Source organism: Littorina saxatilis, linkage group LG9 (genome assembly GCF_037325665.1).
Source record: "Littorina saxatilis isolate snail1 linkage group LG9, US_GU_Lsax_2.0, whole genome shotgun sequence".
NCBI classification, from domain to species: domain Eukaryota; kingdom Metazoa; phylum Mollusca; class Gastropoda; order Littorinimorpha; family Littorinidae; genus Littorina; species Littorina saxatilis.
The window spans coordinates 57,167,698-57,179,394 of NC_090253.1; the positions used below are offsets into that span (position 1 = coordinate 57,167,698).

General features: G+C 40.7%; 1 long non-coding RNA gene across 1 annotated transcript in view; it reads right to left on the reverse strand.

Annotated features, from left to right (window-relative positions):
• Positions 1–5,460: 5,460 nt before the first annotated feature.
• Positions 5,461–11,697, reverse strand: part of LOC138976559 (uncharacterized) — a 100,930-nt gene continuing 94,693 nt past the window's right edge. Inside the window, exon 2 of the long non-coding RNA XR_011459074.1 lies at positions 5,461–6,050. This is a non-coding gene — a long non-coding RNA (uncharacterized lncRNA). The remainder of the gene's footprint in view (positions 6,051–11,697) is intronic.

The following is an 11,697-nucleotide window of genomic DNA, read 5'->3' on the forward strand; positions in this document are numbered from 1 at the left end:
TGTGGTTCTTTGTGTTGGTTTGTCTATGCGTACGCCGCATGTGCCCGTATGTGACGATTGTATGCATTATGTCCAGGTCATCTTGGACAGAAGAAACGCTTATGATTGGAGTTACATGTTGACTGGAGCAACAACCACTCCTCCAGAAGCTCTGACACTGCCATATGAAGCTGAAAGATGGCCATCTGCCGTAGTCATCAATACCAATTCTGTGGACGTGACTGGCGGACAGAGGGTAAGTCTGACAAGACCGTGGTCAAAGGATGTTGACAGTGACAAGTGTGTATTTACGGATTCGGGTGTGTGTGTGTGTGGGTGTGTGTGTATGTGTGTGTGTGTGTGTGAGTGAGTGTGTGTGTGTGTGTGTGTGAGTGTGAGTGTGTGCGTGCGTGCGTCCATGCATGTGTGTGTGTGTGTGCGTGCGTGTTGGTACGTACGTGCGTGCGTGCGTGCGCGCATATGTATCTGTATGTGGTGGTGGTTTTTGAGGCAAAAAAGAAAACGTCATGATCAGTTTTATGAAATCTTTGATCGAAATGTTGCTACTGTAAAGTAGGCTACCCTTGATTTGTTTGTTTACATCCGACTGGGTAAAAGGCCATCACTATCAAAAGCCGGACAACCCACTGTCGGCCAGTTGGTAAGCTACAATGTTTTATATCTGGTTCTGGAAATCAGATTAGTTCATAAATGTTCATGTGCGAGGAAGTTACAATCTTCACAGCAATGCGTGTGTTCCAACCTCAACCAGGAATCTATCTCAACTCGTCAAGGTAACACGACTGTCGATCAGTTATTCACTGAGTCTGTCCGACCTGTCTTGAGGTTGACGCTTTCACTGTAAAACTGAAAATGCTTTCAAAAACTCAAAATGTTTGAAGTCAGTCCATTTTCTCTATTAACTGGATTGTGTCAGCTATATGATCGTGCATTCTTCTAGTTGCCGGACATTATGACTCAGCTATATGATCGTGCATTCTTCAAGTTGCCGGACATTATGACTCAGCTATATGATCGTACATTCTTCTAGTTGCCGGACATTATAACTCAGCTATATGATCGTGCATTCTTCTAGTTGCCGGACATTATGACTCAGCTATATGATCGTGCATTCTTCTAGTTGCCGGACATTATGACTCAGCTATATGATCGTGCATTCTTCTAGTTGCCGGACATGATGACTCAGCTGAAGGCTCACAGACACGCTGTGTGTGGCGTCTCTCGGGCTCAAGTCGTCCCTAAAGAGTTGCCTGGTTCAAAAGCAGAACAAGAAATAGAGACTTTCTCAACGTGCAAATGGACTGGAGAACAAAACCACATTCTGCACGACTGCCTTTGGTTTTACCAGGAAGAAGTCCCGAAAGAGGAACATATAACTTAATCAAGAACAAAACGAACTCTCAGACAACTATGATATCTAACACAGATAACGTTACATTGGTGTGGGTCTTTTCAGCTGGACACCAACGTTGGACAGAAGCTGAGAGGCTTACCCGAGAAAAGCCGGGTGGGAGTGATGCTTGACAAGAAGCGATCTCTTCATCTCTACATCAACGGTGACGACCAGGGTGAAGCCGCCTCTAGCCTGCCCGACCCCTGCTTTGCTTTCTTTGACGTGCTTGGTCCTTACAGACAGGTGGGTTTGTCGAATGACTAATTAGATGTACTCTTTTCAGTCAGCACTTCATCATTATAACAGTGCCCCTTATCGTTGCATAATAATTGATTGGATAGTTTTTAAAAAACCAAACAAAGAGGAAACGTAAGATTCTGAAGAAAAGTCATCGGAAAACTCGAATTATCTTCCGGCAATGCTCACACATGTCTAAGCACCATGTGTATCATCCCCGACCTTCTGAATTGTTTGACAGTTTGATAATCAAACATCCTCCTTTCATGTAGCCTTTCGATCGTTCTAATAGTGGCAGTGACACTTCAGGTATAATTATGGCATCATTGTTACTTCTACACCGAACAGGAAACGTGACATTCTGAGGAAAAGTCTCTGGAAGACCTACAATTCCTGTCATAAATTAATGCTCACAAATGTGTGAGCACCGTGTTTATCATCCCGGACTTTCTGAATGATTGTTTTTCTGCAACAAGACACTAGCTGTTCACAAAGTGCAATCCTACGCTGACTGAGTTTTAACACATTATTACCATGCACACACAGTCCTGTTGAAAACATTATTACCATGCACACATAGTCCTGTTGAAAACATTATTACCATGCACACACAGTCCTGTTGAAATCATTATTACCATGCACACACAGTCCTGTTGAAAACATTATTACCATGCACACAGTCCTGTTGAAAACATTATTACCATGCACACACAGTCCTGTTGAAAACACTATTACCATGCACACACAGTCCTGTTGAAAACATTATTACCATGCACACACAGTCCTGTTGAAAACATTATTACCATGCACACACAGTCCTGTTGAAATCATTATTACCATGCACACACAGTCCTGTTGAAAACATTATTACCATGCACACACAGTCCTGTTGAAAACATTATTACCATGCACACACAGTCCTGTTGAAAACATTATTACCATGCACACAGTCATGTTGAAAACATTATTACCATGCACACACAGTCCTGTTGAAAACATTATTACCATGCACACACTGTCCTGTTGAAAACATTATTACCATGCACACACAGTCCTGTTGAAATCATTATCACCATGCACACACAGACCTGTTGAAAACATTATTACCATGCACACACAGTCCTGTTGAAAACATTATTACCATGCACACAGTCCTGTTGAAAACATTATTACCATGCACACACAGTCCTGTTGAAAACATTATTACCATGCACACACTGTCCTGTTGAAAACATTATTACCATGCACACACAGTCCTGTTGAAAACATTATTACCATGCACACACAGACCTGTTGAAAACATTATTACCATGCACACACAGTCCTGTTGAAAACATTATTACCATGCACACACAGACCTGTTGAAAACATTATTACCATGCACACACAGTCCTGTTGAAAACATTATCACCATGCACACACAGTCCTGTTGAAAACATTATTACCATGCACACACAGTCCTGTTGAAAACATTATCACCATGCACACACAGTCCTGTTGAAATCATTATCACCATGCACACACAGTCCTGTTGAAAACATTATTACCATGCACACACAGTCCTGTTGAAAACATTATCACCATGCACACACTGTCCTGTTGAAAACATTATTACCATGCACACAGTCCTGTTGAAAACATTATTACCATGCACACACAGTCCTGTTGAAAACACTATTACCATGCACACACAGTCCTGTTGAAAACATTATTACCATGCACACACAGTCCTGTTGAAAACATTATTACCATGCACACACAGTCCTGTTGAAATCATTATTACCATGCACACACAGTCCTGTTGAAAACATTATTACCATGCACACACAGTCCTGTTGAAAACATTATTACCATGCACACAGTCCTGTTGAAAACACTATTACCATGCACACACAGTCCTGTTGAAAACATTATTACCATGCACACACTGTCCTGTTGAAAACATTATTACCATGCACACACAGTCCTGTTGAAAACATTATTACCATGCACACACAGACCTGTTGAAAACATTATTACCATGCACACACAGTCCTGTTGAAAACATTATTACCATGCACACACAGACCTGTTGAAAACATTATTACCATGCACACACAGTCCTGTTGAAAACATTATTACCATGCACACACAGTCCTGTTGAAAACATTATTACCATGCACACACAGTGACAGTCCTGTTGAAAACATTATTACCATGCACACACAGTGACAGTCCTGTTGAAAACATTATTACCATGCACACACAGTGACAGTCCTGTTGAAAACATTATTACCATGCACACACAGTCCTGTTGAAAACATTATTACCATGCACACACAGTCCTGTTGAAAACATTATTACCATGCACACACAGTCCTGTTGAAAACATTATTACCATGCACACACAGTCCTGTTGAAAACATTATTACCATGCACACACAGTCCTGTTGAAATCAAAAGTTTGTAAAACTAAGATCATGAACTCGAAGTGAGTGTGAACATTGCTTAATATTTGTCCTTAATTGTTCTCATAAAACTTGCACCTCAGTTTTTACGTCATGATTTTTTCATTGCCTTTGTTTCAGGTTACTGCTTTACCTGTTCGACACATACCGTGAAGTCACCAGACCAAACAAAGAGACTGTTTCCCGGGCTTCCATTTTTTCTGTCGTTTATCATTCATGTCATTGATGTTGATGCGATTGTTGTTTTTGTTGTTGTTGCTTGTGTGTTTTGTGTACAACAGAATGTTATACTTGAATGAAAACAAAGCTCTTGGTCTTCTATTGATGACTGATTCTGGAAAGGCATTTGATAGGGCTTTCTTGACCGTTAAATTTCAAGATAAGATTTGTTCTGCTCAAACAGATGCCAAAAGATGGGTTGCAAATTGTGTGAAAAAATATTAAGTCATAGATGTTGATTAAAAAAGAGGATTTTACTTTTGATTAAAGTAAGGTAAAGTCATGAGACAAGGCGAGGTTCTTATCTCCAGGCCATGGCTAGGATTTCTTGGTGTCGAAATGTTCTTATCTCCACGCCATGTCTATAATTTCTTGGTGTCGAAATGTTCTTATCTCCAGGCCATGTCTAGGATTTCTTGGTGTCGAAATGTTCTTATCTCCAGGCCATGTCTATGATTTCTTGGTGTCGAAATGTTCTTATCTCCAGGCCATGTCTATGATTTCTTGGTGTCGAAATGTTCTTATCTCCAGGCCAGGTCTAGGATTTCTTGGTGTCGACATGTTCTTATCTCCAGGCCATGGCTAGGATTTCTTGGTTCTCGAAATGTTCTTATCTCCAGGCCAGGTCTAGGATTTCTTGGTGTCGACATGTTCTTATCTCCAGGACATGTCTAGGATTTCTTGGTGTCGAAATGTTCTTATCTCCAGGCCATGTCTAGGATTTCTTGGTGTTGACATGTTCTTATCTCCAGGCCATGTCTAGGATTTCTTGGTGTCGAAATGTTCTTATCTCCAGGCCAGGTCTAGGATTTCTTGGTGTCGAAATGTTCTTATCTCCAAGCCATGTCTATGATTTCTTGGTGTCGACATGTTCTTATCTCCAGGCCAGGTCTAGGATTTCTTGGTGTCGACATGTTCTTATCTCCAGGACATGTCTAGGATTTCTTGGTGTCGAAATGTTCTTATCTCCAGGCCATGTCTAGGATTTCTTGGTGTCGAAATGTTCTTATCTCCAGGCCATGTCTAGGATTTCTTGGTGTCGAAATGTTCTTATCTCCAGGCCATGTCTATGATTTCTTGGTGTCGAAATGTTCTTATCTCCAGGCCATGTCTATGATTTCTTGGTGTCGAAATGTTCTCATTTTCGGCACATCAAAACACAAAGATGTCGGTCAGTGTAACAACTTTAAACAGGGGAGTGTTCCTCTCACATTTTTCAGAGATGACTCCGTACATTTTCCCTTAATAGAAGTTAATATTGTTTTTGCGCATTTATTGAAACTCGGCAGTTATTCGGTTCACTTTTTGAATTATAAATGTTCACAAAATTGTAGTTGTGTGCACAGATTCCATATTCTTGTGTAGAATTACGCCAGAGTTTGATTTAAATTAAAATTCTACAATTGTGTATGTTTTCCACGAAATTTGTGTAGTAAAGTTGCACCACATTGTCACAAATTTATGATAAAATAAGAAATGCTTCGCACTTTTTCTGAAGAAAATATATATTACATATTGCCAATGCTTTTTTTGTTTTTGTAAAGCCACACACTCGTCGCGATATAACCTTCGTGGTTGAAAACGACGTTAAACACCAAAGAAAGAAAGAAAGAAAGCCACACACAATGTTCAAATAACGTGTTTTTTATTTTTATAAATGAGTTTATCCAAGAATAAGGGTATTGTGTCCATCGGTTAAGACGAGAGATTCAAAACGTGACGAGTTTGCGAACGTTTTAATATCAAGAGAAAACCTTTCCCTGTTTTGGCTGATGTGTTTAGGCAGTAAATGTATAATCTGGATAGCACAAGAATTCTAGCTGTTACCTTTGATCAGTTTGTTTCAGAACAAATGCATTGCTATGGAAATACATGCACATATATACAGCCGTGAAAAATGTGTGTGTTTGTAGAGTAAAATGATACTAAGATTGTGGCGAATGTACATGTCTCTGTCTGTATATAATGTATGTAGAACTTTTGCTTTATCAAGCCTTACTTGATTCAGTAAGATAATATCAGCACGAAATCTTTAAAATCGGTAATTATTCATTAATTATGTGATTGGTCGCAGTTTTAGTTATAATAATGAGGAAACAATCCTTTCTATTTCATTTCAGAGTTTGTGTCAGTGGCAGACGATAAGGGGTCGGAAATGGGGTCACACGCTTCACAATATTTTAACGCAGCCAAAATTTTTAAAATATATTCATTGAATTTTTTGTTTATACCGACTGCTAAATTTCAATACAAAGCACAGAACTGTACCCAGATGATGGTTTCTACATAAACTCTTTTGTTGAACGTCTTTACATAACTAGTCTATCAATAGCACTATGCTTGCTAGTTCTGTTTAAAGGCACACGGCTTCCCATGGAAAGTGTTCTGCTCCTCATCTAAGATCTAGCCAGGGTTTTGACAAGTAATAAGAACAATTCTGCATCTGGACATAGTCCACGACTCACCAGCTTGGGGGTGTTCTGTGCCAACTGGGATTTGCTTGTTTTGTATGTGTGTTTTGTGTGTGTTTGTTTTGTTTATGTCTTATTGTTTTAGCTGACACCAGTGTTTGTTTTGTTTATGTCTTATTGTTTTAGCTGACACCAGTGTTTGTTTTGTTTATGTCTTATTGTGTTAGCTGACACCAGTGTTTGTTTATGTCTTATTGTTTTAGCTGACACCAGTGTTTGTTTTGTTTATGTCTTATTGTTTTAGCTGACACCAGTGTTTGTTATGTTTATGTCTTTTTGTTTTAGCTGACACCAGTGTTTGTTTATGTCTTATTGTTTTAGCTGACACCAGTGTTTGTTTTGTTTATGTCTTATTGTTTTAGCTGACACCAGTGTTTGTTTTGTTTATGTCTTATTGTGTTAGCTGACACCAGTGTTTGTTTATGTCTTATTGTTTTAGCTGACACCAGTGTTTGTTTTGTTTATGTCTTATTGTTTTAGCTGACACCAGTGTTTGTTGTGTTTATGTCTTATTGTTTTAGCTGACACCAGTGTTTGTTATGTTTATGTCTTATTGTTTTAGCTGACACCAGTGTTTGTTTTGTTTATGTCTTATTGTTTTAGCTGACACCAGTGTTTGTTATGTTTATGTCTTATTGTTTTAGCTGACACCAGTGTTTGTTTATGTCTTATTGTTTTAGCTGATACCAGTGTTTGTTATGTGTATGTCTTATTGTTTTAGCTGACACCAGTGTCCATCTCCAACATTAACTCATCCCCAAATTCTAACTCTGCATAGAAAGAAGTCAAGACGTTGATTGTTGGTATGTGTCCAAGCGGAGGTACATGGTCTTAACCCGTGTAAACACCTGGACCGGTGTGAGATAGCAAGCAGACTGTTTTCATGCCGTGTAAACACCTGGACCGGTGTGAGATAGCAAGCAGACTGTTTTCACGCCATGTAAACACCTGGACCGGTGTGAGATAGCAAGCAGACTGTTTTCACGCCATGTAAACACCTGGACCGGTGTGAGATAGCAAGCAGACTGTTTTCACGCCATGTAAACACCTGGACCGGTGTGAGATAGCAAGCAGACTGTTTTCACGCCATGTAAACACCTGGACCGGTGTGAGATAGCAAGCAGACTGTTTTCACGCCATGTAAACACCTGGACCGGTGTGAGATAGCAAGCAGACTGTTTTCACGGGAAGGATTGTGTTTTCAACTCACGGTCTTTTTTCTTGACCCTCTGCACGGTGAGGGCTGGACGTACAGCAGCATGTAAACTTGCTTACACTCAAACCTCGTTAATACAGATGTCTTGTCTGCATGGTCTTGTCATGTTTTTACTCTCTCTCTCTCTCTCTCTCTCTCTCTCTCTCGCGCTCTCTCTCTCACACTCTCTCTCGCTCTCTTTCTCTCTCTCACTCTCTCTCTCTTTCTTTCTCTCTCTTTCTTTCTCTCACTCTTTCTCTTTTTATCTCTCTCTCTCTTTCTTTCTGTCTCTCTCTCTCTCTCTCTTTATTTCTGTCTCTCTCTCTCTTTCTCTCTCTCTCTCTCTCTCTCTCTCTCTCACTCTCTCTCTCTCTCTCTTGAATGCACGCACGCACGCCCGCACGCACACACACACACACACACACACACACACACACACACACACACACACACACACACACACACACACACACACACTTGTCGCTTTTCATTATCACGCTTTCAAATTTGATACACAAAGTATGTGACTGCAAGGCACTGAAGAATTTCAATATCTACCGTCTGTTTACAGAATTAGGATTGAATCAGTTGTAAACATTTCATTGTGACTGAATGACAAGGAGGCAAATACTGCCACATTTTTATCAAAAAGTGCGTGGAGGTGGTGCAAAATCGCTTGGTTAACTCCTTTATTGAATGATAACTAGCGATCATTGAAACCGTATTTGGCTTCTCACAACATTGTAGTTGCAGTCACGGTAAAGAGAGCAAGCGGGACCGAACAACCATACAACTCGTAGCCTGTTTAAATGTCAGTGTATTTGACTGATCCTAATTCCAAACCGACCAGTGGCCTTGGGAACAATGAGGACTTAAGACTATAGTTGTTCATACGTTATGTAGTTGGTTGAACTACAGAAACGATGCTAAGGCAGTTTGCATTTCAGGCCGTGTATGTGATGACACGTCCAACTCGTTCTTAACTGCACGAAAAACATAATCCATCAAGTATTGATTTAATTCATCTATTTTTAAATCCAGGACGTGAAAGTATGGTGCAGTTTGGGTGATTGCGTTGGAAGGGGAAAACCCGACAACAGTCATGAATCGTCTATTGTGAGAAATGTGATCATCTGAATTTATCAAAGATACTCTTATGACAAAGCACCTTAATATGGCTAGTATAACAAATTCATGACAAAAAAGCTACCCACGTCTACGACTGTTTTAAATTATTCATTATGATCTTCGTAGTCTAGGTTTTTCAAGATCTGAAACAATTCCCGATGAAATCAGCTGACACACACTCTCTACGTTATCCCTCGTCCTTTTCCCCGTCCACCTGTGCTATTTACAGTGATCTGATTCATTGAACGGACAGAGTGCTTGTGGCCAAAGTGACCGTTCGTCAGTGTGTGTGTGTGTGTGTGTGTGTGTGTGTATGTGTGTATGCGTGTGTGTGTATGCGTGTGAGAGAGAGTTTGTGCAATCGCACCCGCATATTTATGGGTGTGTGTGTGTGTGTGTGTGTGTGTGTGGCTGGCTGTCTATCGGAGCTCCGTGGCTGGTTTACATTTGTTATTATGTGACTATGGGTTTGGCTGTCAACTGACCCAGTGATTGAATCGTGTTGAAACTTGATACGCAGCTCGTAGTTTCAGCACTGACTTCAACACTAATGTGCTAATCGGGTCACAGTGTACCCAAAGGTTCGTCCGCACTGTACCGGAAAGATAAACTTTGACACACATCACGTGACCACCGCATATATTACGTCACACTCTTCAGTGCAATGGCTGCCGCTGTGCGAAGTTAGAACCAGTGTGGACAGTTTGTCACATCATTTGTGCTTTTTAGTGTGAATCATTCTTCCCAATTATTGCTTCTGGATCACTACCATAGATTTATCAACTCCGCTGTCGACTGCTCGTTTCTTTCACTGCGCTCTGAGGCTGAAACAAGTTGCGAGGTATATGTCCCAATTGATTTAACGCCCAAGGAATTTCCGGGTTTACCTTACTTTCGGTTCGCAAGTTTCTGTTCTCTCTAGACCACTAGACCACTCTCTCTCGCTCTCTCTCTCGCTCTCTTTCTGTGTGTGTGTGTGTGTGTGTGTGTGTGTGTGTGTGTGTGTGTGTGTGTGTGTGTGGGTGTGTGTGTAAGTGTGTGTCTGTGTATGTGTATGTGTGTGTCTCTGTGTGTCTGTCTGTGTCTGTATGTGTGTGTCTGTGTCTGTCTGCTGCATTCTGCCTATGTGATACTTCACTTCACCTCATTTCACTTCACTTCACATCCGATCTCTAGTACAGTAAAGCCGAGTGTAGCTCTGTAGACAATGCTGGCCATGGCCAAAAACAGGGAAAAGTGCTACAACGTAAGGCTAGTACTCTTTTCGCAATAACATTGTCGATTGAGCAGCGCAGTGTTCATCATTCTTATTCACGCACTCCACTCACAACGAGCTGACCCCATTTGTAGAGCTAATAAAATGTGCAGCTATGTCTCGATTTGGGTCACAGCGACCAGCGTGAATGTGACAACTTTGTTCAGTTCAGTGCTTCGTTATAAATTTAGCATGAGAAAGACAAGGTGTCTCTTTGTGGGAAGGCGGCGTAACCGGTGTCTTGTATTTGTTCAACAGTGGTTTATAGATACGGTAGACATGAATGATACGAAATAAACAAATAGAAGGCAGTGCATGACTTTTGCAGCACGCATGAGCTTGTATTTGAACACTGGACGATCACGGTATTCTACTCTTCTTTACCCTTACTGAAGTATTACAGTATATTCTAACTAGCATAGAAATACATTTGACGTCTTCGCTATGTTTGGCTATGATCTGGTTCAACAGCACGGTAAACGTCGCAGGGCAACGCCTGTCGATGAATTGAGTATTGATCCTTTCGCGTACAAAGTCGAATCTACATAGTTTCCAATAATTATTTAATTTAAAGTTAAACGGAGAAATATCACAGTGTGGGTAAAGGAGTGAGAGACTGTGGTCGACCAGCGCTTTGATACAAGCTCCTGTGGTGCAACAATACGACTTGTTCGTGATATTAGCTTTCTTTCTTTCTTTATTTGGTGTTTAACGTCGTTTTCAACCACGAAGGTTATATCGCGACGAGGGAAAGGGGGGAGATGGGATAGGGGAAAGGGGGGAGATGGGATAGAGCCACTTGTTAAGTGTTTCTTGTTCACAAAAGCACTAATCAAAAAATTGCTCCAGGGGCTTGCAACGTAGTACAATATATGACCTTACTGGGAGAATGCAAGTTTCCAGTACAAAGGACTAAACATTTCTTACATACTGCTTGACTAAAATCTTTACAAATATTGACTATATTCTATACAAGAACTACTTAACAAGGGTAATAAGTGAAGAATTTTATGGGTGAGAAAAGGAAAATAAAAGGACTTTGGGGAGGCAGAAATAGAGAAGAAACAAGAAAAAGATCCTAATTAGGTTCACGGCATCGAGAGTGATGCGACCTTCTCTCAGAAATTAGTAGAGAAGGCTCCCCCATCCACCACCCGGGGGACGCGCCTCTACGCCAATTAGGGGGCGCGAGGTCGTGATATCAGCCTCACGGATCATTCTAGGCATGTTTTAACTAACATGTTCTATGCGATAACATCCTGCTGTCAGTATATTAATACGAGTGAAACTAACCTTGAGAGCAAAAACTGTATAATAAAAATACACAGAGTAGACAATAACCTTCAGCATAA